Below are 26,052 nucleotides of genomic sequence, written 5' to 3'. Positions count from 1 at the left end.
GTTAGCCTTTAGATTTCCTTCTTACTGGAATCAAGAGCTACAAAAGATATTTCTTAACTTTGATAGTAGGGTTTGTGAATAATGAAAAAACTGAATCTCAAATTAAAATATCCTTAATCAATAGATTTTTTAATGAAAACTTGGATTGGTCAATTTTTCCTTTGAGATTATGTATAATCATTGGCTTAATAAATTTATGCACATGCATAAACTTGGCAGTATAAAATAGATGTCCTTTTTTATTCTGCCAACCTTCGATTCTTGTTTTTTAATTGCTTAGCCCTCTTTCTGCTCTTCTCTTTTTTCAATTTCAGCCTTATCAATGTAGACACAAACCCCTTGGTAACTCATATTAACAAACTGGAATGTATTTTCATATTAGGCATATGTGTATATATATTTAAACACACTCATGTATTCCAATTGATTTTTCTATACCATTAAATTAGAATGTTTATAGAAAGTCTGACAAGGAAAATAAAAAATATATAAAATAAGTACTTACCATTCATTGGTAGATTTTTTATCATCTTCACAAGTTCCTTATCTGAGAATATTATTCCTATTTTATCCAGAATATCTCCTATATCACTGACATCAACTTCTCCTCCTTCAACATAATAAAAATGATCACAGATTTATATATTTAAAAACAACTAATACCTTTAAAGCTACAAAGAAAAATCATTGATAACTATTAGCTGCAACTATAACAGCTGCATAAGCAAAAGAAAACAAACAAACCTCTAAGAACTGTCCTTCATTATCAATAATTATCATAAAATAAAGTTCTTTACTCTTAGGAACATAATATACATACTGATATAATTTATATAAGTCATATTTTAAGTATATGATCTAAATATTTTTAGGATTCTATTTCTCTACCCGTTTCTTGATATGAGAATCTTTATCTTTATGAAAATTTTGTTGTATCATCTGTTGTGTTAGTTTAAGTTTCACATTCAGGAACAGTATCTATTATTGGCAAATGTTTCAGAAACAAAAGAATATAGTGCTAAAATGTAAATAAGAATATCTACATATATTATAATTTCTGGCATTTATATGAAGATATTTATCAATACAAAGGGGAAAAGGCAATAAAAAAGATAATGAAGGAATGATGAGACTATATTAAAATATAATTTAGTAACTTGTATTAACCTGTAATTGTTTCCACTGCATCCATCAATTTATTGAGACCAAATTTCCCACTAGCTGTAAGAAAAAACATCAAAATTAGGATACAAAAAATACTATTAAGAATTAAGCAGATTAAATTAAGAAATAGATTTTACCCATATTTTAACTAACCAAAAAATGTATGTGTAATGGATGACAAGAATTCATTCAATAGTAGCTAGTGCATTGACCCAAGAACACCTCCTCTGGTCTTAATAACAAAGAAACCCATTATCATACAGTCTATTCCAACTCAGAGTGACAGTATAGGACAGGCTAGAACTGGCACATAGGGTTCCTAAAGCTGTACTCTTTCCCCCACACCTTTCTCCCACAGAGCTAGTGGGTTTGAACGGCCATTTTTCCATTCATACCAAGCACATAACAAGGGCTCCTTTCTGTAGCTTGGGCTGAAGGAATGTTAGAATGGGTTAGTTGTAATGTTTTGATTCTCAGTCAAACCTTCCTTATAACTAATACAAGCAATAAGTTTTCCCAGTATTTATGTTGAAGGAGATACTTGATTTTTCACTATTACTATCTTTTAATAATTTTTTATTTAGTTACTTCAACTACTACCATGGAATGACTAGTAATATGTATAGGTTTTTCAATCTTTGGTTATTAAAATATCTTTAAAATTTGGATACATATTTCTACAGTGGTTACACATTGGACTGATAACTGAAAAGTCAGTAGTTCAAAACCACCGGCTGCTCCACAAGAGAAAGATGAACTTTTATACTCTCCTAAAGAGTTATAGTCTTAGAAATCCACCAGGAAAGTTCTATCCTGTTCTATAGGGTTGTTGTTATGAGTTAGAATCGGTGAGTTTTGAGGATTTGGAGGGTTTTTTTGCTTCAAAAAAATCTCTTTTAAAATATTAAAAAAGTAAAGTTGTTACTTGATAAATAAGGTGCACTACACCCAAGTTATAATCTTTTCAATGGCCTTATATGCATGAAAAACTTGACAATGAAAAAGAAAGAATTAATACATAGGAATTGTGGTTTTTACAAAGAATATTGAATAAACTATGTACTCCAAGAAGAAAGAACAAATCAATTTTAGAAGAAATACAATAAAAATATAATCACTTACTTTGGACACATCATCAAGAAAAAATAATCACTAGAAAAATTATGTTTGGTAAAGTAGGTATTTGGTGAAAATCAGAGAAACCTACAATGAGCTGGATTAACACAAGGGCTGTAACATGGGCTGAAACACAGTAATAGCTGGTACTGGCAACATTTTGTCCTGTTACACATAAAATTCCCGTCAGTCAGAACCAGCTCCATGAAAGCTAACAACAACTAGAAAAATAATTTTGGGGAAGCAAAAAAGCCCACATGGAAAAAGCACACCGGCCTGTGTGATCACGAAGTGGGGATGGGATCAGGTACCAGAAGACCAAAAAACAATTACATTGATGTGAAAGAGAGGGGTCAGAGTGGAGACCCAAAGTCCACCCATTGATAATTGGACATTTCCCTCACAGAAGGGACACATGGAAGGGATAATTCATTCAGGGTGCAGCATAGCACCAATGAAACACACAATATTACTCTACTTCTTTACTGCTTCTCCCCAACCCCACTATCAAGACTCCAGTTTCTTTACTGCTTCTCCCCAACCCCACTATCAAGACTCCAGTTGTACCTCATAAATCCTGCTAGACTAGAGTATGTACAGTGGTACAGATAAGAGCTATTGTTACAGATAAGGACTATTGACACACAGAATCCAGAACAGATAAACCCCTCAGAAACAGTAATGGGAGTAGTGATTCCATGAGGGTACAAGGAGTGGGGAAATAAGAGGAACTGATAGCAATAAGGGGGATGAATAACATAAATGTGAGTGAAGGGACACAGCAGTTGGTATAAGATATAAATAATAATAATAATAATATAACTTATTAAGGACTCAAGAGGATGGTAGGGTGAAGGAGGAAGGGAAAATGAGGGGCTGATATCAAAGGGTTCAAGTAGATCCACAAGTAGAAAAATAATGCTTTGAAAATAATTATGGAAACAGATACAAGTTCACTTGATATAACTGATAGATTGTTATAATATCTGTAAGAGTCCCTAATACAGTGATTTAATATTAAAAAAAGAAAAAAATTTAACAAACCATTAGTCGAACCTAGAGAGTTATTAAAACAGAGATGTCCCAATATCAGAGAGGATAGCCAACCACATCAGAGTCAGCTACATAATTAACAAAGCCTAGGGCAAACTTATTTTCATCAGTAAAAGTGCTTCAAGACCTAGTCACTTTTAGCAAATAGAGTTGTGTCATCTGTGTATTGCAAGTTGTTAATAAACCTTCATCCAATCATGATGCCACATTCTTCTGACATACATTTTTCCTGATTTTAAACTATGCCATATGCCTGCTGATGAAGATCAAAGATTGCAGCCTTCAGTATGGATCACAACTCAATGTAAAGGAAAACAAAATCCTCACAATTGGACTAGTTGGGACCATCACGATAAACAGAGAAAAGATCGAAACTGCCAAGGATTTAGTCTTCCTTAGATCCACAATCCAGACTCATGGAAGCAGCAGACAAGAGATCAAATGATGCATTTCACTGTGTATATTTGCTGTATAAGATCTCTTTAAAGTGTTGAAAATCAAGGCTGCTACTTTGAGGTCTAAGGTGTACCTGACCCAAGCCATGGTATTTTCTATCACCTCATATGCATGTGAAAGTTGGGCATTAACTAACTTGAACACTGAAGAAGAGCTGATGCTGAGTGAAGAATAGTGAAAGTGCCATGGACTGTTAAAAGGACACACACTTCTATCTTGGAAGAAATACGGCTGGAGTATTCCTTCAAAGCAATACTGGTGAGACTCTGCTTTACATATTTTAGATAAGTTGTCAGGAGAAACCAGTTACTGCAGAAGGACGTCATGCTTGGTAGAGGGGCAGTGAAAAAGAGGAAGGCTCTCAATGAGATGAATTCATACAGTGGCTGCAACAATGAAGTCAAGTGTAGGAACAACGGTAAAGACAGCACAGTACTGGGCAGTGTTTCTTTCAGTTGCACATAGGTTACTGTGGGTCAGAACCAACTGTGCAGCACTTAACAACAACAACAGTGCAAAATGAACGTGCAGAACCTCTTCTTCAAAAAGCAAGAAAAATTCTTTTTCTTTCTTTAGTTATCCTTTCTCAGTTGTGGCATTTTAAAATTTTATATTTGATGTTGAGCTTTCTAGAGCACAAAGTAATTGTACCCAGTGCAGATTGTCACAAAAGCTTACTGGTTCTACTTTATACTCTTGGGTTCACCAGCTTTAAGGCTACTTATCCTACCTGTTGCCAGAGAGACACACCTAAGAATCAAATCGGGCATCTCCTCTTCATATGAACCTGTCACCTTGACAGAATCAGTGGTTGACTCCCAGTAGTGTAACAAGCTTCATATTGGGCCACACTAAGTACCTGAATGGAGGACAAAGGGCTTGACTCTAAATACACAGTAGTCCTGCTAGCCCAGAGCAGTAACAGCTTCTGTCATGGTCTTCTACATGTACCTCACACCAGCATTGCCTGTTGGGGGAAAGGGCAGCAATGGCTACTAGTTGTATGTTTCATTGTTGCTACATCGCACCCTGACTGGCTCATCTCCTCCCCGAGACCCTTCTGTAAGGGGATGTCCAGTTGCCTACAGATGGGCTTTGGGTCTCCACTCCGCACTCCCCCGGCTCATTTACTATGGTACGATCTTTTGTGCTGATGATGCCTGACACCTGATCCCTTCGACATCTCGTGATCGCACAGGCTGGGGTGCATTCTTGGGAATCTTATGGGAGAGTTCTACTTTGTATTGTGGTGTCTATTAAGTGGAATTGACTTGATGAATCGGGTTCAGTGCAAAACTAAAGCCATAAAGACTTAAATTCCAAGCATGACACACTTCTAAGCTTTAAGTCTTATACAACTGCACTGGTTGCACACCATGAAGATGGCCTGATTCATAAGATTATACCCTGAAAAAGAGAGAAAGAAGGTCCACGGTAAAATAGAAGGCAAATGACTGATTCTTCAAAAGTTTCAAGAGGAGGACTAATGAAACAAACTATAATCTTTTTTCCTTAGAGGTTCAATAAAATGCTGGATGACCTTTTTTTGTATAGTGGAAAGCCAATGAAACAGAATGAAATAAAAAGCAATGAATAGTAAAGACATATTCAGTGAGTAGGACGTGATACTGAGACTGAACGGGAGTTTGTGTGTTAGGGTTCTCTAGAGAGACAAAACCAGATTGCTAATAATTATATATATATATATTTATATTTATATTTATAAAGATAGATTGATATATAACACAAGAAATGAACTGTTAAATTATATAGATAGATTGATATATAATACAAGAAATGAACAGTTAAATTATAAGGCAGTACAAATGGCTCAGTACAACTCACTCCTGTGAGAGAGTTATGAGACACTGGCAGTCCTTCAAGTCTTGAGGGCTGCCACGTAGTTCTCTGTAGAGAGAGCTTTCTAAGACTTAATTTTAGTGACAGGTCTAGCGGAAATAATGGGTGGTGAGGGTGTTTGCTGGGTGCTCTCAACAACATCTCTCTCAGGCAATGCTACTGATGCAGCATATCAACTTGAATAGTTTGGCTAATCTGCTTAGGTGTGGGTTGTGAATTAATACTTTCAGCTGGGAGGGGTGGATTTATTGACTGGGGTGGGTCAATTGTTTCTAAGGGCTCAATATCCTCTTCTTCTGGATCATCAGCCCATATGTTCCCATCCCATGTTTCAGGGTCCCAACTTTTCCCAATCAATGCCTTTACTTTGGTTTCAGAAACTGCTCTAGATCTGCAATTCAAAAAACCCATGCCTCTATCTGGAGACCAGACTCAGATTGGGTAAAGGAAGCAAAGAAGCCTATGTTCTGCAGTAGAGCAAGTTTTCCCACCATGGAATTTTTCCAATTATGGCAGAATATTAAGTACTCAGTTTTAAACATGGTAGGTAAATATAGCAGGAGTGTTAGACACACTAATCTAATTCAGAAAGAAGAGGTCTAAAAATCTTCAGCATAGAATTAATAGGTGAAAATATTCCCCTATGAAAATGTGTAAAGATAAAATGAGTAATGGCCATTTTAGCATAATACTGTTCACGGAATAACTGTTCACTGGAGATATTGCCAATATGTAGCCTCCCTCCTTCACCATTTCACTCCAATTCCAAATTTTTATTCTGTCTCATATCCATTTCCTAAATTGAGAGTGGTCTTGGTTATATTCTAAGCAGTACTAAAAACACAGATTGGCAAGAGTTTATGGCTCTTGATTTCTGAAAAAAGACTATCTTCTTTTATAATGGAACTATTTTCCCACTTATGAGCACTTGGTGTTAAAGACAGCTAAATACCCATCACTACTCTTATTTTTGTCTCATAATGTTGAAGTTTAAATGGTCTTCTAACCTACTCTCTTGGTAGTTAGGGGTAGTCATCGGACTAGTTCTCTCAAAAGGAATGGTGGTGAAAGCAGGTGTCACCTCACCCCTGCCCTTTGTGCTCTCTTCTATAGACCATCAGGTAGAGGCAAGCCATGAAACCCTAGAAAGACCCCAAAATGGAAAACCCATGACCCACCAACCACACATGCTCTGACCTTGAACTTTTTATAAGAGAGAAAATAAATCTCTACTGTGTTTGATAATTATATAATGAATAAAATTTTAAATTACTCAAAATAACACTTTGAGATTGACTCCTTTCCTAATCTTTACAAAATGATTTAAAAAGACAAAATCAAAATACCACTAGTTAATTCTGTGGTACCTGTCCAACATGTACTTTCTATGACCCATTGTTAGCTACAAACCTCACCCGTAAGCGGCAGGTTTTCTACCAGAGAGTCACGCTCTTTTTCTGTGAGTTCAATCTCCAGGTTTTTCAGAACAGTGTCTAGGTTATTGACTTTAACCAATCCTCCTTAGGAGAGAAACCAGGAAGAAACATAAGAAAAATTTAATGATGAACATATTCAGGTTTAAATTTTATCTTATATGAATTTTAATATGATAAATATAAATAAAAGAGAAACATACTCTTATTTAAGGAGCCCTGCTAGCATAGTGGATTAAGAGTTGGGCTACAAACTTCAAGTTCAGCAGTTCAAGCCCACTAGCCAGTATTTGGAGAAAGATGAGGCTTTTGGCCCCTATAAAGATTTGCAGCCTTGGAAACCAAAATGGGCAGTTCTCCTTTGTTATATCAGACCACTTTGGGTCGCTGTTAGTCAGAATTGACTCAATAGTAGTGAGATTAAAAAAAACATACTCTTATTTGCATTAGCAAATAGGGGATACAATTCAGCAAGTCCTCTTAAATAATATCAAGAAAAATTTAAATTAACATGTCCCACAATTTCTCATGAGTATATTTAGGTTTGACAGAGGCTACATCTACATATGTTTTTATCTGCATTGAAAATATATTCATGTATATAGCAGAGCATACAGGGGGCAACATTATGAAAGCTTTAAAGCCATAGTCAAACCTTAAGGGAATGAGTTGATAGGTCTGGGAACTAAGGGTCATCATTTCAGAGGACATCAAAGTCAATTGGCATAGCGTGTTGTTGTTAGGTGCCATGGAGTTAGTCACCACCTAGGCACAGCAGAAGGAAAACACTGCATGGTCCTGAGCTCTGCTCACAATTTTACATATGCCTGCGCCCATGGATGCAGTCACTATGTCAAGCCAGCTCATTGAAGACCTTTCTCTTTTTCGCTGTCCTTCCATTTTCCTTCTCCAGGCACTGGTCTACAGAAAGTGTCTATATCTTCCTTTAGTAAGTAATGACTATGGTCTTAAAGACTCAGGAGTGGCCAGCTAAAAAGCAAACATTGGATTCTCCCTGTTCAGAGCAAAAGAGAGTGAAGAAAATCAAAGATAAATGGAAACACTTAGTCTAAGAGACTAACGGCCCAAATCATGACACCACTCCCATCTGCTCTGAAAGGATCACATGACTGCGGCTGACTGTCGTTGTTTCAAGGGCCTGGAATGACAAGAGACAGACTGCTATCTGCAATAGATTCCTTTGAACAAATATTAAGCAGCAAAATCAGCAACCATTCTCTCCCTCTCTACCTTATCTTCTACTGATTAATGATTGAAGCCAGAAGAAGCATCAAAGCAAGTCATGATCCATGTATTTTTCTACTTTAAAAAAATTACCTCAGACAAGAACACAGGATATAAAATAATTTAAAGAATCTTAATTAATAAAATAAATTTATATAAAGATCAGTAAAAAAATCTTTCTATAATATGCTGCTGGTACTCGCTTCGGCAGCACATATACTAAAAAATTGGAACGATACAGAGAAGATTAGCATGGCCCCTGCGCAAGGATGACACGCAAATTCGTGAAGCGTTCCATATTTTTCACGCAAAAAAAAATATGCTGCTGTTGGACTAATTCCACCAAACACTGATAAATATTGTTTACATTATTTGCTATATATAATTAGATTTAAATCATTATTTGGGAGTGCTCTTTAGAATTACTCAGTGAATATGAATGTAGATATAGCATGGGCAATTAAAGTAATACTAATGAATGTAATGAAATTAGAAATCTAAGTATCAAATTGTTGACCCAAGTGTGGGAGCTATGGTGGCACAGCGATTGAGCATTCATCTGCTAACCTAAAGGACGACAAGCCCATCAGCTGGAGCAAAGATCTAGCAATATGCCCTTGATTCTGATCTGAAATCCTATGAGGCAGTTCTAGTCAATCCTGTAGGGTCATGGATTGGATGGAACCAACTCTATGGTAAACCACAACAACCACCACAGACACCAGTCAAAATCCAGTGATTTAAATGTACATACTGATGATTTTTAGCAGATTTTTATGCTAACCAGACATGGTACATACCTTTGATAGACATCACCCCTTTCAATAATCTTTTCAGAAAAACATTTCCAGCACCTATAAAAAAAGTCACAGTTTCTATGAGGAGAAAAAGAATGTGGACAGGCATGAAATCATTGAACAGCATGGTGAAGAGAGTTTCTTAGACTTTCCCCCGGAAAATCTGGCCAGCCTTCCCATGAAATAAAAACCATCGTAGGAAAAAGCCTTATCTTAGTAAAAAACAAAACTTCTGCCGTGTTTGGGGACCGAGAAAACTGTAAAGACGACTCTATTGTTCGGAGACAACCACTACTCCTTGGCGTCCCTTCACCTCTGACTTCTTTCTTTCCTCTTACTTTTCTCTCACTAGTTCCCATCCCTTTCCTTCACGGCATTTAGTCCGCTCCGTTATCCGAAAAGGTAAGATTATTGAATCTGCATCAGCTCTGATGGCACCATTTAGGGTTGAAGAGCTTGGTGATCCTCAAGTTACATCAATCTGACAGTGAAAATGCCTTTCCCAGTTATTTCAGCACTTCTTAGAAGAAATAATTAAAGCAACAACATCTTAGAATTGCTTACAACTTAAAGACCAAGCTCCCTGGGAGGCCCCAGTAGCATATATGACTTACCATCTATTGGCAGTGTTTCTAGCAGCGTCACAAGATCTTTTTCTGTGAGTTCAATCCCCATGTCTCCCAGCACTTTCATCAGATCATTGACATCAACCTTTTCCCCTTTCAAAAAGATAGGAATGTCAGTGCATGGCAGTTGTTGGAACCACGTAATAGTTCCAAATAATAAAGTTTGCATGGTCTGTGCTATATCATCTGCAGCAAGCAATAGTGAACAGGGAGAATGTGATACATGCACAGAAATCTAGGGAAACCACGCACAAATCTTTGTACCTCAATTTCATAAACAAGAGACTCTCTTGGTGATGGATATAATGCAACAGAGAAGTAATTTTGTTTTGAAGACTAGCCAGGACATTAGAATAATATAGTTAGTACAGGAGTGTTAAATTGTGAGACTTTTTCTTTCACAATGATACAAATAATTGGATCACTATTAAACTTTAGCTTATTATTCACTATGCTTACCAAAATGTGCTAGAATTTGAATATTGGTGAAATAAATCATGTTGTTAATCTTTACAATTTCCACATTGTTCATTTAGAACGTTAATTGTATATTTTATGTGTGAATATTTTAAATCCGCTCATGGAAGCAGTCGTGAGGAGATCAAACAACGTGTTACATTGGGTAAATCTGCTGCACAAGACCTCCTCCGAATGTTAAAGGAAGGGAGGTTACTTGAAGGACTAAGGTGCTCCTGACCCAAACCATAGTGGGTCCTTGTATAAGGAAGACTAAAAAAGAATCAACGCATCTGAATGCTGGTGCTGGTGAAGAATATTGAAAGTACCACGAAGTGTCAACAAAACAAGCAAATCTGTTTTGGAAGAAATGCAGCCAGAATCCTCTTTAGAGGCAAGGTATGGTGAGACGTCACATACTTTGGACATGTTGTCAGGAGACCCTAGTCCCTGCAAAAGGACATCATGCTTGGTCAAGGGACAGTGAAAAAGAGGAAAGCCTTCAACAAGATGAATTAACACAGTGGCTCTAAGAGTGGTTCGAGATCAGAACAATTGTGAGGACAAGACAGGACTAGGCAATGTTTTGTTCAGTTGTGCACAACAACATATTTAAAATCCCACTGTGTATTGTAAATTCCAGTACAGTCCTTTGAAAGCAAGTATTTGAAGGTAAAGTAATAAAATAAACACAATATAACTCTTTGGGTAAACTGAAAAAATGTTTTTAACCTAATGCAATTTTATAGAACTTTGTCACTCACCAGTAAAAGTCTGCATTGCATCTAGCAACTCTTTCAATTTACCTTTTCCATTATCTGTTAAGAAAATTGTACAAATATAGATGACAATGACACTCATGACAAATATGAAATGAAAAGATAAAGCACAATTTGTGCACTTAAAATTGTTACCCTGCATTCAACCCTTTCCTGAGTCATAAATTCTAGATGAAGCTTGCTGCAGTTGTTACTCATTGTGGACTCTGGAGGAACAATGGTGAAGGGTTCTAATGCTAGCCAGAAGGTCAGTAGTTTGAACCCACCAGTCTCAATGTGGGAAAAGGCACATCAGTCTGCTTCCTTTAGGACAGCAGCCTTGGAAACCCTATGTGACGTTCTACTTATCTAGGTTTGTTCTGAGCTGAAAGAGAATCAGCAGCAGCGGGGTTTTGTTTGTTAGTTTATGTTTTTGTTTTATTGGGGGCTTCAACAATATTCCATACATCAATTGTATCAAGCATATTTATACATATGTTGCCATCATCATTTCCAAACATTAGTTTCAGTTTTCTAATTCATGTGGTATAGAAAATGAAACCTTGGGTAGCTAAGCGTAAGATACAAAATTTTCCATGAGACCTACTTCACTCATTCCTATGCTTGGAACATTCTGCGCTCCTTAAGCATAGGGATTAGGTTTTACATTCTGTATATGTGCTGCCGAAGCGAGCACAGGTTTTACATTCTGATAAACTAAATGTTTCTACTTGGATTTTTAAAATGATATCCTAACATAATGAAGTGATAGTGGTTCCTGACTTTTTCTGACAGAGACCCTTTATTCTCTATAATAAAATTATCACTCCACTATTATCTAGAGGTTATTTCAAAGGCAATAATAACATATACATTTGAAAATCCATTTTAAAATGACATCAGCATAAAGGGTATTATAAAGGTATATATAATTCATAAAGTGGAGATATTTTAGTATTTATGATTTATTTTCCTTGGTTGGATGGAACACAAGTGAAAAATTTGTGTGCAGGGTAAAGTCTTGATTTTTGTCCTGTTGTACAAAAAATATTTATTTCATATTTTGCAAATTCTTATAGTTATAACCATGATATTATTGAGTAAAATTATCAATCATTTTAACAGTTTTACTGATAATATGTAAATAGAGGAGTTTACATAAGTATTATTTAATAAAATAACATTGTTATTAAACCTAGGCTGAGAGGGATTTTTCTAATTTTTCTCCTGAATCATATCAGACTATTATAATGTTTTAAAGAAATTTATTAACATAAATTCACATATCATACAATTTATCCCTTTAAACTATAGAATTGTTTGTTGTACTAAAATTCAATTTTAGAACATCTTTGTCCTTCGAATGGAAACTTCATATCCATTGGCTTGCAGTCATGACTCCTTTGTCTCATCTACTGCCCTAGCCGGTCACTAATCTATTCCTTTAATAGATGTACTCAATCTGGCCTCTCAGAGAAATGGAATCATGCAATATGTGGCCTTTGTGACTGGCTTCTTTCCCTTAGTATGTTCTCATGGCACACTGCATTTCAGTCTTAATTCAGCTTGAAATGCATTTCAAAGTTTGTTTCAAGTTTATCAAAGGGATGCCGTTGGTTCATGGAGTCTGGCCTAGGAATTGGGATGTTATGTGGCTTTGTAAGTAGGGGACCATCCTACACATCCTGGCGTGGATACTAGAAGGCCCTAGACTCTGAGAAAGTGGGTGAACACTGTCACACATGCCTATGGAATGCACTCCTCATGGGGATCATGTCTCATCTTTGACATTGCTATTGCTCTTCCTATAGTTTCCCCTGTAACCTCCCTCCACCTATGTTTCATGCTACTTTGCCCCCAAGTGTTTGTTTTTACCCTCACTTTTTATACTCCCAACTGGTCCTGCCCCTTTTTCAGCACTCTGTTGGGTCCAAAACTAAAGGAGGTATTGATGGACATTACTAATATGGACAAGCGAGGATATAACCTTACTTTCACTCTGCATTCATTGTTAGGTTTTTGTAAAAGGCCCCTGTGTGCAAATGAAACTTTCAGAGGAGATTCCACAGAAGCTCACAGTCTCAGGTTGTCCTGAGCAGCTCACAGGTTTAAATGCTCACCATCCACAGGCAGGTTCTTTTTCAAATCTTTATTTTCTACTTCGTCGAGTTTCATTCCCATGTTTTCCAAAACAGTGTCCAGTTTAGTGACATCAACAGCACCTCCTTGAAGAAAAAAAAGAGGAACATCAGCAAAATAGAGTACCGCAACTGTAAGGTATGATAAGAACTATGGACGAGAGAACGTGCCCGATGGTTGCCACTTTCACATTGAAACAAGAAAAAGGAAACTCCAAAGCAAAGGAAAAGCTCTTTTTTCTATGGCTCTGCCCCCACCCCCCTCCACAGTAGTTTGTGTATAAACTTTGGTAGACTTTGCAAGTGAAACATCCTGTTCTGAAGTTTTCTTTGTTGGAAGCTACATACCATGTACATGATATTCACATTGTCTGGCTAGTCAGCGTGTCTTTTTCTTTTCAAATCAGATTAAAATTAATCTTTCCATGTCATTTTTCTTGTTAGTACTATTTCCTTATTATTCTAGTACTAACTTGATGTTAATTTTTTGGCTTGTGTGCTCCTAGATCATACAATGGAGCTTTAAAAAGTTCATGGCAAACTATCTTTTAATCCCAATTTTCCAATGAATTTTTTGAAGCCCTGTCATACATCCTAGAAGCAATGGGACAAAATGGTATAACAAGACGTTTCAAAGAAGACTTTTTCTTTCACCTACCTGTGCTAATAAAATATTTTTCTATTCAAGAGTCTTGACTTCATACAGGTTTTCACTGAAATCTCAAGGTTAAAGAATGATAAGAGAGACTATTTGGCTGGATATATTAAAGATGGTCAATGGAAGAAAGTATTCATATGGTTTAATGCACACAGATGCATAGTGGTGCATGATTTTAAATTTAAAGAACACAAAAATAGAGATTCAGATTCATCTACCTTTTCTTATATTTCTGACTCACTTTTAAAGGCTTTCACATGGTCCATCAACCTGTTCCAATATACCTTTCCATTACCTGGAATAAAGACACAAAAAGATCACATCAATGAAAGAATAATTAATATAATACAAAAGCCAATTTATCCAGCAAAGGTCTAACTTTACTTGCAAATTTAAAAAAAGGAAAAAATGAAGTGGAAAGTTCTAAACCGGTCCCCTTAGCCCTAACGAGCAGCATTGTTAGCACTCTCCGTGATAACAAAGCCTTTTAACTTTTCTTTGTTTTTCTTTAATCTTACAATTCCCCTTCTAGTATATCTCCACCCATTTTACCTCCTACATCTTCCTAACGAGAGAGTCATTATGAGTCAGAATCGATTTGATTGCAATGAGAGAGTTAATGTTGTTTTTTAAAAAACTATCTTCCTGATTAGTCTATGAGCTCTGGTGGCATAGTAGTTACATGTTGGCTCACTAACTGCAAAGGCAGCAGTTCAAAACTACCAGCCACTCCAAGGGAGAAAGACAAGCTTTCGACTCCAGTAAAGAATTATAGTCTTGGAAACTCACAGGGGCAATTCTACCTTGTCTCATACAGTATCTACGAGTTGGAGTCCTCAAAGGCAGTGAGGTTTTTGTTTGGTGTGTTTATTTCATTTGGATATTTATTCTTAAGGATGCTGTTAGACTGGAATAATAGTAAGAAGAGGCAATTTTCTGTGCTGATAGTGACTAAAGGGGCAAATGATCCAATAAATAGAATTATATACTTGGGTTTACTTCGTATGGTAAGGGAGTCAAAGGCAGATAAACAAAGCAAAACAAAATATAGATCCAGGAATGGGTTTGGGGCTCACTCTAAATCCTAGCTCCAACTTAAGAACAATCATGGCCCTGCTGATTGATACTCACCCTCAGGAAGGTATTTTTGGTGTGTATGTGGGGGAGGGGTTGTTTGTATTGGTGTTTATCTCAGACTGTGTGTCATTGGAGGTCACCCTCTTGAATTTTTTTTAATTGGCTGCACAAAACATTTTTTTAATCTTTTTATTGGGGGCTTGTACAACTCTTATCACAACCCATCCATCCATCCATCCATTGTGTCAAGCACATTTGTACATTTGTTGCCATCATAATTTTCAAAACATTTTCTTTCTACTTGAGCCCTTGGTATCAGCTCCTCATTCCCCCCCCTCCCTTCCCATTCTCTCTTCCCTCATGAACCCTTGATAATTTATAAATTATTACTATTTTGTCATATCTTACACTTCACCCACTTTTCTGTTGTCCATCTCCCAGGGAGGAGGTTATATGTAGATCCTTGTAATCAGTTCCCCCTTTCTACCCCACTTTCCCTCCACTCTCCTGGTATTGCCACTCTTTTCTGTTTTTCAGTATATGAAATCCAGGATTGATTAACCTAAAGGGGCAGCAAGTAGAATATGGGTTTCTAGGGGACTGGGGAAGTATCATGGTGATGGTGGGGGACAAAAATGGGAACTGACATCAAGCAGTTCAGGAAGGAAGAGAATGATTTGAAACTGATCGTGGTAGAAATTGTACAAGACTGCTCGATGTGACTGAACCATGAGATGATATGACATTGGTATTAACTCCCAATAAAACGGTTTTGAAAAAACACACCTGAATAATTTCTGTTAAAAATTCTCTTTAAAAATGAATGAAGATATGTAACTTTTCAACAAACAAACACAATTCTAAATACCCATAAGAAGAAAAATTGTTATTTACAGTTACAATAACTACATTGGTATTATACGTGCTCACCATCAACTGGTAGCTTTTCCTTTAGTTCCAAGCATTCCTTTTCTGTGAGATCTATCCCAGCATCTTCCATAACATATTCTAGATCATCCACATCCACTTCTTCTCCTACAAAAAAGAAGATGAAAAAGTTGAATATGATCTAAGACCTCCAAAGTATGAAAAAAACCCAAATAATTTGTCTATTCAACAGCAGTAACATACTTCTGAATTGTCATTTATGACAGAAACACAGCTATTTCCTTACTGTTAAATATGCAATATCTGTAATTATGGGGTAAATTAGTTTCTATATTTTAAAAATTATGATTATTGTGGCTTTAGTTTAATTTCACAACTTAAACATGTAAACCCATGGTAATGTGTATTATTTTTGAGAATATTTGATTCTATTATGGTTTGGGCAATATACCACAAAGAAGAAGGAATTTCCTGTCAAGGAATTACATTGGCTAAGTATGAATCATTTAATGCTAGAATCGTCCATATAATTTATTATTCAAATAAGGACTACTCAAAGTGAAAGAGTAACAAAATAATTAGTTTTACTTAGTATACAACAGGGCTAAATAATAACAGTCTAAAGCAAACTAAACTGTATGCTCACCCTATCAATAGTTAAACGTCTGTCCAGAAGACAACGCACTTCTGTAAAAAGCCAGGATAAATATTATAGGCTTGCTATTCTTACTATTTCCATCAGAACTGGTTAGCTCTGGTGCTGTAGTGTTACTCATAAAAAATCAGGAATTAGTGTGGCTGTGTTCCAATGAAATTTTATTGGCAAACGCAGGAAGCTATTTTGGACCAAGTGTGTGTGTGTGTGTGTGTGTGTGTGTGTGTGTGTATGTGTGTGTGTGTATATATATATATATATACAATCTTCAATAATATGGCAGAATAAAATGCAGCAAAGTGATAGTTGGAAGTTAGCATTAAAAATAATTTAGTATAAAAATCAAAAGTTAAAACTTAAATACTTCTTCACTAACCTGTAATGTTTTTCACTGTATCCATCAATTCATCAAGTGCCACCATCTTATTAGCTAGAAGAAAACTTAAAATAAGGTAACAACGCCAAAGATTCACATACAAACAAACAATAAGAGGACTAATATGATAAATCAAAGACCACATCAGACTTAAGTATAATAGGAACTCTATGACTCCACATTAGATAAGAGGGCTGGGGGCGGGGTGGGGTTGGGTCTTTGTAAAAGTAGAATCTTGCATAGGGAAGTTTATTTTCAATTTGGCATATTTTTTGAAAAATTTTTGAGATAATTCCACATACAAACCTATGAAAATATATAGTTCCAATTGTAACATCATATATAGGTATAATACAATATCAAAAACAGGACATTTTCTTTTTTTGAAATAATTTTATTGGGAGATTGTAAAACTCTTATCACAATCCATCCATCTATTGTGTCAAGCACATTTGTACATTTGTTGCAATCATCATTCTCAAAACATTTGTTTTCTACTTGAGCCCTTGGTATCAGCTAATTTTCCTCCTCCCTCCCCACCTCACTTCCCTCATAAATGCTTGATAATTTATAAATTATTATGATTTTGTCATGTCTTACACTGTCTGACATCTCCCTTCACCCACTTTTTTGTTGTCTGTACCCCAGGGAGGGGGTTATATGTAGATTCTTATAATTGGTTCCCCCTGTCTACCCCACCTTCCTTCTATCCTCCCAGTATCGTCACTCTCACCACTCTCACAACTGTCCTGGATTCCCTGGATTCTCAGTTCCTATCTGTACCAGTGTACATCCTCTGGTCTAGCCAGATTTGTAAGGGAGAATTGGGATCATCATAGTGGAGAGGGGGAGGAAGCATTTAGGAAGTAAAATTGTATGTTTCATCGTTGCTACACTGCACCCTGACTGATTTATCTCCTCCTTGCAACCCTTCTGTAAGGGGATGTCCAGTTGCCTACAGATGAGCTTTGGGTCCCCACTCTGCACTCCCCCTCATTCACAATGAAACAGGGCATTTTCCTTGATAAAACTCACAAATCTTATTCAAATTTCCCATTTTACTTGTGCTCATTTCTATGCTTCTCTGTATAATAAAATCACCTTTATTAATTAATTAAATTCATGTACACTAATTTCATCAATTGCATTTGTGTACCCACCATATACTGAAGATATAGAACATTTCCACCACCGCAAAAATCCCATATATTTGCCCTTTTATAATCATGTCCCCAATCCTCTACTCCTTCCCCCCATGCATTTAACAGCTAGCAACCAATAATCTGTCCTCCATTCCTAAAATTTTGTCAGTTCACAACATTATACAAATGGAATCATACTTTTAGCACAGTTTTAAATTTTAATTAATTTTTACTAGGTAACATCAACATGATTTATATAGGTCAAATGTCATGAAATATGAATATAGTGGAAAATATTTCTCCCTTACAAAACTCCCATTAGTCAGATAGTTTTCTTTCCTGTAGGTAATCAACATGATTGCCATTTTTATCTGTGTTTCCTTATTCTCTTTTAAAATAAATCATTTTACTGGGGGCTCTTATAGCTGTTATAAAAATCCATACATCCATTGTAACAAGCACATTTGTACATATGTTGCCATCATCCTTTTCAAAACATTTTCTTTCTACTTGAGCTCTTGGTAGCAGTTCCTCTTTTTTCCCCCTTCCTCCCTCACCCTCCCACCCTCAGGAACCTTGATAAATTATAAATTATTTTTATTATTTTCATATTGTACACCATCTGCTGCCTCCCTTCACCCATGTTTTTGTTGTTTGTCACCTGGGGTTGGGGGCGGGTTATACATCGATCATTCCAAGTATTGGTACTCCTATTACTTTTCCTGAGGAGTTTATCCTTCCTAGATACCACGTGTTGAGAGCTCTTATCTGGACCAATGCATACTCTCATCTAGCCATATTTGTAAGGTAGAATGGGGTCATGATAGAAATGGGGGAGAACACTAAAGAACTAGAGGAATGTTGTATGTTTCATCAGTGCTATACTGCACCCTGACTGGATCATCCCTTCTTATGACCCTTCTGTGAGGGGTGTCCAATTGTCTACAGATGGGCTTTGGGTCTCCAGAGTGGCCCCCTCTTTTGCATCAATATGATTGTTTGTTTTGGGGTCTTTTGATGCCTTATACCTGATCCTGTTGCCACCTAGTGATCACACAGGCTAGTGTGCTTTTTCCACATGGGCTTTGTTGCTTCCCTGCTAAATGTCTGCTTGTTTATCTTCAAGTCTTTAAGACCCCAAATGCTATATCTTTTAATAGTTGGGCACCATCAGCTTTCTTCACCACATTTGCTTATGCATCCATTTTGTCTTCAGCAATCATGTTGGGAAGGTGAGTGTCACAGAATGCCAAGTTATTAGAAAAAAGTGTTCTTGCATTGAGGGAGTACTTGAGTAGAGGAATGTGTTAGTCTGGGTTGACTAGAGTAACAAATCCAGAGATACTCATATGTGTGTAATAGAGAACTTTACATCAAAGAGTAATTATATATTAAGAAAACATCCCAGTGAAGACTTATGATCAAGTCCATAAGTCCACTATTAGCCTATATGTCCAATACCAGTCTATAATTTCCTCTTCAGACTCAAGCAACACATGCAATGATGCCAAATGCAAGAAGATCACAGGCCAGTTGGTGGAAAGTCTTGTGGATCCAGTGGTAGTGGAAGCATCTCAATGCTGCAGGGTCTTCACATGGCTCCTCCAGATCCAGGGCTCTAGCATAGCTCCACGTGTCTTGTCAGCAGGAAGATGAAGCAGAGAATTTGTTTATATCTGGCCTCCAGTGAGCTATTGATCTCAGTGGCACTTCCAAATTAGGTCATGAAGCTGTGAACCGATTGACAGGCTAGACTCCACCCCTCTGCAAGTTGACACCACATTATGTAACTACCACAAGGCCCAATGTCTGTCGCTACCTTAATACTTAATATATAAATATATGTACATAGACCTCTATCCCTATCATTATATGTAAATATATTTACATCTATATGCGCCCATATTTATAACTCTATAAATGTTTTTTGCCTCCTAGTTCTTTCCTCTATTGCCTTTTACTTTCATCCTATCCCACTATCATGTTCAACCTTCATGCTCTTAGTAATTCCTCTTGACTACATTGTACTTGATCAAACTCCACCAGGCATTCTACACTCTCTTGCCATTGATTTTAGATCACTAGTTGTTCTTTGTCCCTGGGTTTGTTGGCTCACCATCTTCCTTTCCCCCACCTCCCATGTTCTCCCCAGAATCGTCAGTCCCATTGTTTTCTCCTTGGAATTGTTTACCTTACCTATCTTATATAGATAGATCTAAAGAAAAAAATCAAAAGCCTATAAAATGGTTTCAGGTCTGACTTTTGACCCTTATGAAGGTTTCTGATGTGTTTCTTAAGAGATAATCTATGCATATATGCCTATACATATAGATTTATTTATTTGAAGGTCATATAAATTTAATGGATCCTCATAATTATGAAATAATATAAATTTCTCAAAATGGATATAAAATACTTAATAATTTTAGATAAATTATATTTTAAGAGGATGTATATTATTTGTTCAAGCATATTGACTGGCCTTTCCCACCAAGCCTCTTACGGGAAAACTATACTTCTTTTCCTAGAGATATCAGGTGACTTATTTTGGCCAATGAAATGTTTGTGTCTCTTCTGAGTAGAAACTTTAAGAACTACCTCATGATTCTACCATCTCCCTTTTATCAAACATAGGAGCATGTCCCATACATGGTCCCCTCCTTCAGTCTGTCCCAAAATGGAGGGAACACAGAGCAGAGGGAAAGGCAGCTAGTCTGCAGTCAGTGTTTACCGTTGAGTGTGACACACTTGCTCAAGCTTCATTGTCATAAGCAATTGAGATGTTTGAGCTATTTGTTACTGCAGTATGACTAGCTTTAGTTGACTTGGAGATATTAGAACCATAAATGCAGTGTTGCCTTCAAAAGGGCCATTGTAGGTATTGCTGAAACCCAAGAGAGGATGGAGCATGATAGTGGGACAGGAGGAAAGTCAAGGGAAACAGAGGAAAGAGCTGGGAGGCAAAGGGCATTTATAGAGGTCTAGACAAAGACATGTACATATGCAAATATATATATGAGGATGGGGAAATAGACCTATGTGCGTATATTTATAGGTTTAGTATTAAGGTGGCGAAATGACATTGGGCCTCTACTCAAGTACTCCCTCAGTGCAAGAATACTTTCTTCTATTAAATTGGCATTCTATGATGCTCACCATCCCAACACAACCTCTGAAGACAAAGCGGGTGAATAAGCAAATGTGGTGAAGAAAGCTGATGGTGCCTGGCTATCAAAAGATATAGCATCTGGGGTCTTAAAGGCTTGAAGATAAACAAGTGGCCATCTAGCTCAGAATCAACAAAGCCCACATGGAAGAACACACCAGTCTGTGGGATCAGTTATCAGGCATCAAAGAACAAAAACTCATATAATTGGGTGCACACCTTCATGATACGATCGCTGAGGACAAACAGGTATATAAGCAAATGTGTTGAAGAAAGCTGATGGTGCCCAGCTATCAAAAGAGATAATGTCTGGGGTCTTAAAGACTTGAAGATAAACAAGCGACCATCTAGCTCAGAAGCAACAAAGCCCACATGGAATAAGCACACCAGCCTGTGCGATCATGAGGTGCTGAAGGGATCAGGTATAAGGCATCAAAGAACAAAAATATCTTACCATAGTGAATGAAGGGGAAGTGCAGAATTGAGACCCTAAGCCCATTTCTCAGTCACTGGAGATCCCCTTGCAGAGGGGTCTGGGGAGGAGATGAGTAAGTCAGGGTGCGATGTAGCACCAATGAAGAATACAGCTTTCCTGTAGTTCCTAAATGCTTCCTCCCCCTTCCCCACTATCATGATCCGAATTCTACCTCGCAAGTCTGGATAGAGCAGTGGATGTACAGTGGTGCAGATAGGAGCTGGAGGCACAGGGAATCCAATGCGGATGATACCTTCAGGACTAGGGGTGTGAGTGGCAATACTGGGAGCGTAGAGGGAGAGTGGGTTGGAAAGAGGGAACAGATTACAAGGATCTACATGTGACCCCCCTCCCTGAGGGATGGACAACAGAAAATGGGGTGAAAGGAGACGTCAGACAGGGCACAATATGACAAAATAATAATTTATAAAGTATCAAGGGCTCATGAGGGATGGGGGAGCGAGGAGGGAGGGAAAAAAATAGGACCTGATATCGAGGGCTTAAGTGGAGAGCAAATGCTTTGAAAATGAGTGAAATGAATGTACAAATGTGCTTTACACAATTGATGTATGTATGGATTGTGATAAGAGTTGTACAAGCCCCTAATAAAATGTTTTTAAAAAGGGGGGCCTTTGTTACCAGATGGAGTTATTTAAGAAATGAAGGTTTAGTGAATATACTGCCACTTTTAAACTTAACCTAAACAACTTCCTTCTACTTTCTATTATCTAGACATGCAAATGCACTCTTCTCTCTGTAATACTTAGCATTAATAAGCAAATAGATCGACAAGTATTAATAAGCAAATAGATAGACAACTAAAAGTATGATCTTATTTTACTTTAGGAATGAATTCTACTCAAAGGTACCAAATATTTACTTTTAGTATCAAATAATCCTGATTTCAAAAATTCTCATGTATTCGTTTACAAGTAAGAGCTGTGCAGAAACCAGAGTGCTCACCACTGTCTGGCAGATCATCTGTAACACTCTTATGCTCATTTTCGGTGAGGTGAATTCCCAAGTTTTTAAGAACAGTATTAAGTTGATTTCTTTCAGCTTTCCCTCCTTAGTAAAAGTGAAAGAATTAATAAATATATGAGAAATATACTACATATTATGTTCTAATAGTAAATAATATATGGTCATATTTAATGTATACTATATTAAATTATAGTGATTTACATTATTATATAAAAGTTTACTGTTAGAATTAAAAATTAAAAGAGAAAATATAGACAATTTCTCAGTAATATTATTACTCTTACACATGTATTAAAAAAACTTTAGTTTAACATTGTATTAAAGAACTTTTACTTTCTTTTTAACCTAAATCCAGGAAATAAGTTGTGAATGAGTTTTTCAACAGAAGCTAAAGACAACTATGAATGCATAGTGCAGAAGGATCCTGAGAATTTCTTCAGTTGTGTGAAAACTTGAAGGATTTCTTTTATAAATCATGCTATTGATAGACGCCATTGAGTCGGTTCCAACACATAGCAACTTTATGCACTGCAGAACAGAACACTGCCTGTCCTGCACCATAAACCAGTTATAGTTATTTATAATGGTGATTAAAAAGAAATTGCCCAAATAAATAAATAAATAGGTTGTCCTATGTCTTGTTTACTCATACTGTGTATAGATTTTTAAAAATTATTTTAAAGTAGAAGGGTATTTGTATTCATATAAAAGAATGTACACTTATCTCTATCATACTTATTCCTATTAAACTTCCTGGACAGTTGTTAGAGGGGATTTTGGCTAAAAATATCCTGAAGTTGATGCATAAGTTGGGACTGAGTAGAAAATTGTCATTCTAAAGCCTTAAGAATTAGTGGTTATGCACTGGGCTGCGATCCTCATGGTTGGCAGACTGAAACCAGCAGCAGTTCCACAGAAGAAAGACTAGGCTTTCTACTCCCCTAAACAGTTACAGTCTTGGAAACCCACAGGGGGTTGCTAATGACAAGAAATAGAGGGAGGGAGGGAGGGAGGGAGGGAGGGAGGGAGGGAGGGAGAGAGAGAGAGAGAGAGAGAGAGAGAGAGAGAGAGAGAGAGAGAGAGAGAGAGAGAGAGAGAGAGAGATGAGTTAGGTCAGCAATTTGAAATCACTGTGGAAGAAAGACAGGCCTTTTATTCCTGTTAATGGTAGTGGAATAATTTGGAAAAGGCTATCAATGATGGTGTACACACAAAGAGTATAATCAGTGGCACTGAATTATACATACAAAGTTGTGGAATTGGAGAATGTTTGTTGTGTATATTTTTGCCACATAGAAAAAAATGACAAGAATAACAATGAGTGTAAAGAAGAAAATGTTCTAGAATGTAATGTGGTAATAATTTTCCAACTCTTTGTGATGTGATTGAATTATTTAATTGTCTGACATGTGGATGAAGTGCTAATAAAACTGTTTTTTAAAAAAGAATAACATTCTCAGAAACCCACAGGGGCCATTATACCCTGTCTCATAGAGTCATCCTGAGTCAGAATTGACTCAATGGCAGTGAATTTTTTATTAGTTTGTTTAAAGAATTACAGTCTCAGCAACTCAAAAGGGCAGTTCTCAAATGTCCTAGAAGGTCTCTATGTGTCGGCTTCGACTTGATGGCAGTGAGGTGTTATGCTTTAGTGTTAAGGGATTCGGAAAAAGCAGATAACATGTGCCAATAGAATAGATGGAGAAACAAAACTACAGAGAAATTGACAAATCGTGCTTTGGCTATTAATGGTCCATTTTTAAGATGACAATTAAGCTAATAAAAACACAAGAAACTGTTATAAAATGGGTAGCTTTGTAGACAACTTCCACATTTTTAAGAAATACCAGTGACCACTTTTCTGGAAATAATGCCTGTAGGTGTTCTTTTTGTGGCAAGACACTTTAGTTTTACGTGGCAGGCCTCTATTTCCCTCATGCTCCTGATTCTCCCCTGCACTCTTCCTCCTCCTCGTCCTTCACCTTTTCTTCTTCCCCTTCCTCCTCCTTTTCCACCATTTTCCTCTCCTTCTTTTGACTAAAGGACAAGGGGGAAAGTGTGCCTTTGTCTACAGTATTTTTCTAATCTGGGTACAACAAAAATCGATTCCACTTAGGAAACCAAATGAATGTTAGCTAATGGATTTAGTTTTATTAGAAACCAATATGCTCAACCTATTTGGCAACAGGCATAGTGGAAGTCAGCCAGAGGCATCTCAGAAGAAAGGCCTGGGAATCTACGTCTGAAAAACTGACAAGTTCCTATCACCACATGTAAGCAGAACTGTCATGAAAACACTTCCTTTCACATCACAACGGAATGCAGGTCTATAAGTGCCCTTAGAGCAATTCTTGTTTAAACTACCCGCCTCTCCTTATCAAGAGACAGCGTGAGTCTTTCTCTTAGGGACAGGAGTGCTCATTTCCCACCCCGCTAGGCGGGCAAGCTGGAGACAAAATCCAGTAACAGGATCATAAAACAAGGCGCCTGAAACTTTACCTAAATATACTTTTGTTTTACTTCTGTCAATACTACTTAGCGCTATATGTATTTTAACTTGTTTTTTTTTCTCCCTGCTTTCTGTGTTCTAGCCTCCCTGAATAATATAAAAGAGGCTTGGCCAGGGAAGACAGGTACTGCAACCTGGTCGAAAGTTCCTTTTGAACATCCTTCACTGCAGTCTGGGCTAGCCTGATAAAACAATAAAGACTTCAATAATTCTAATTAGAAATTGCAGTGATCTTCTTTTATCCAAACCCGCAACAAAATCAGCAGTTGAAAACCCATGAAGTACACACAGTTCTACTCTGGCATACATGGGGCCACCATGCGTTAAGGCAATTGGTTTTCATTGTTGTCAATTTTGCTTGCTTAGTTAATTTTCAGAATAATTACCTATAAACAGTCTTCATTTTTATGGTATCCACCTAGTCTTCAATTTATACTTTGGAAGTTTACATTTTTAAAATATATAATATTGTGAAACCCTTTTAAATAAACATTTAAAAACAGAATATTTATACAGTAAAATACATTTATAATGAAAAATGCTAAATTTAAAACTCAATTCACAGGAATGGTAGGCTTGATTTTAAATATCTGATGATATAAATTTATACCTAAAATCTCAAACTGCTTGTAACTCACCTTTGAAAGACTTCACACCATCCATTAATCGATTTTTATAGCTCTCCTTGTTAGCTACAATGCAAATAATATTTTATGTCATACAAAATATGATATAGATATTCATAAATATGGTATATATATTATAAAATTTCACAAAGAACGTTTATGTTATGGATAACTTCTTATTTATTTTCTAGTTTAAAAATAAAATCGAGGCTATGACAACTATTTCAATGTGACAAAGTAAGCTTTTTCAACATCTAACACAATTGTTAACCTGCTTCCCTATAGTGATCATTCTTTGTTGCTTTAACCTGTTCCATTCAAACCTACTAAAGCTTGTCAACCCCATCCGTTTCCTCCATGTTCTTTCTTAGGACAGTTTTGTCCTTAGCCAGGG

The 26,052-nt window shown here is 36.7% G+C and overlaps 1 long non-coding RNA gene and 1 other non-coding gene across 2 annotated transcripts; one reads left to right on the top strand and one right to left on the bottom strand.

Annotated features, from left to right (window-relative positions):
• Nucleotides 1–501: 501 nt before the first annotated feature.
• LOC142458642 (uncharacterized) lies at nt 502–7,162 on the bottom strand. Its single transcript, XR_012786420.1, has 3 exons — nt 7,065–7,162; nt 1,168–1,221; nt 502–610 (listed from the first exon to the last, which is right to left on the bottom strand). It is a non-coding gene; the product is annotated as an uncharacterized LOC142458642 (long non-coding RNA).
• Nucleotides 7,163–8,522: 1,360 nt separating this feature from the next.
• LOC142460383 (U6 spliceosomal RNA) lies at nt 8,523–8,631 on the top strand. Its single transcript, XR_012786595.1, has one exon. It is a non-coding gene; the product is annotated as a U6 spliceosomal RNA (small nuclear RNA).
• The last annotated feature ends 17,421 nt before the right edge of the window (nt 8,632–26,052 follow it).

This window comes from Tenrec ecaudatus, chromosome 10 (genome assembly GCF_050624435.1).
Source record: "Tenrec ecaudatus isolate mTenEca1 chromosome 10, mTenEca1.hap1, whole genome shotgun sequence".
In the NCBI taxonomy this organism is placed as follows: Eukaryota; Metazoa; Chordata; class Mammalia; order Afrosoricida; family Tenrecidae; genus Tenrec; species Tenrec ecaudatus.
Note: the sequence above shows the minus strand (reverse complement) of the source record. Positions and strands in the feature narration are given on the sequence as shown.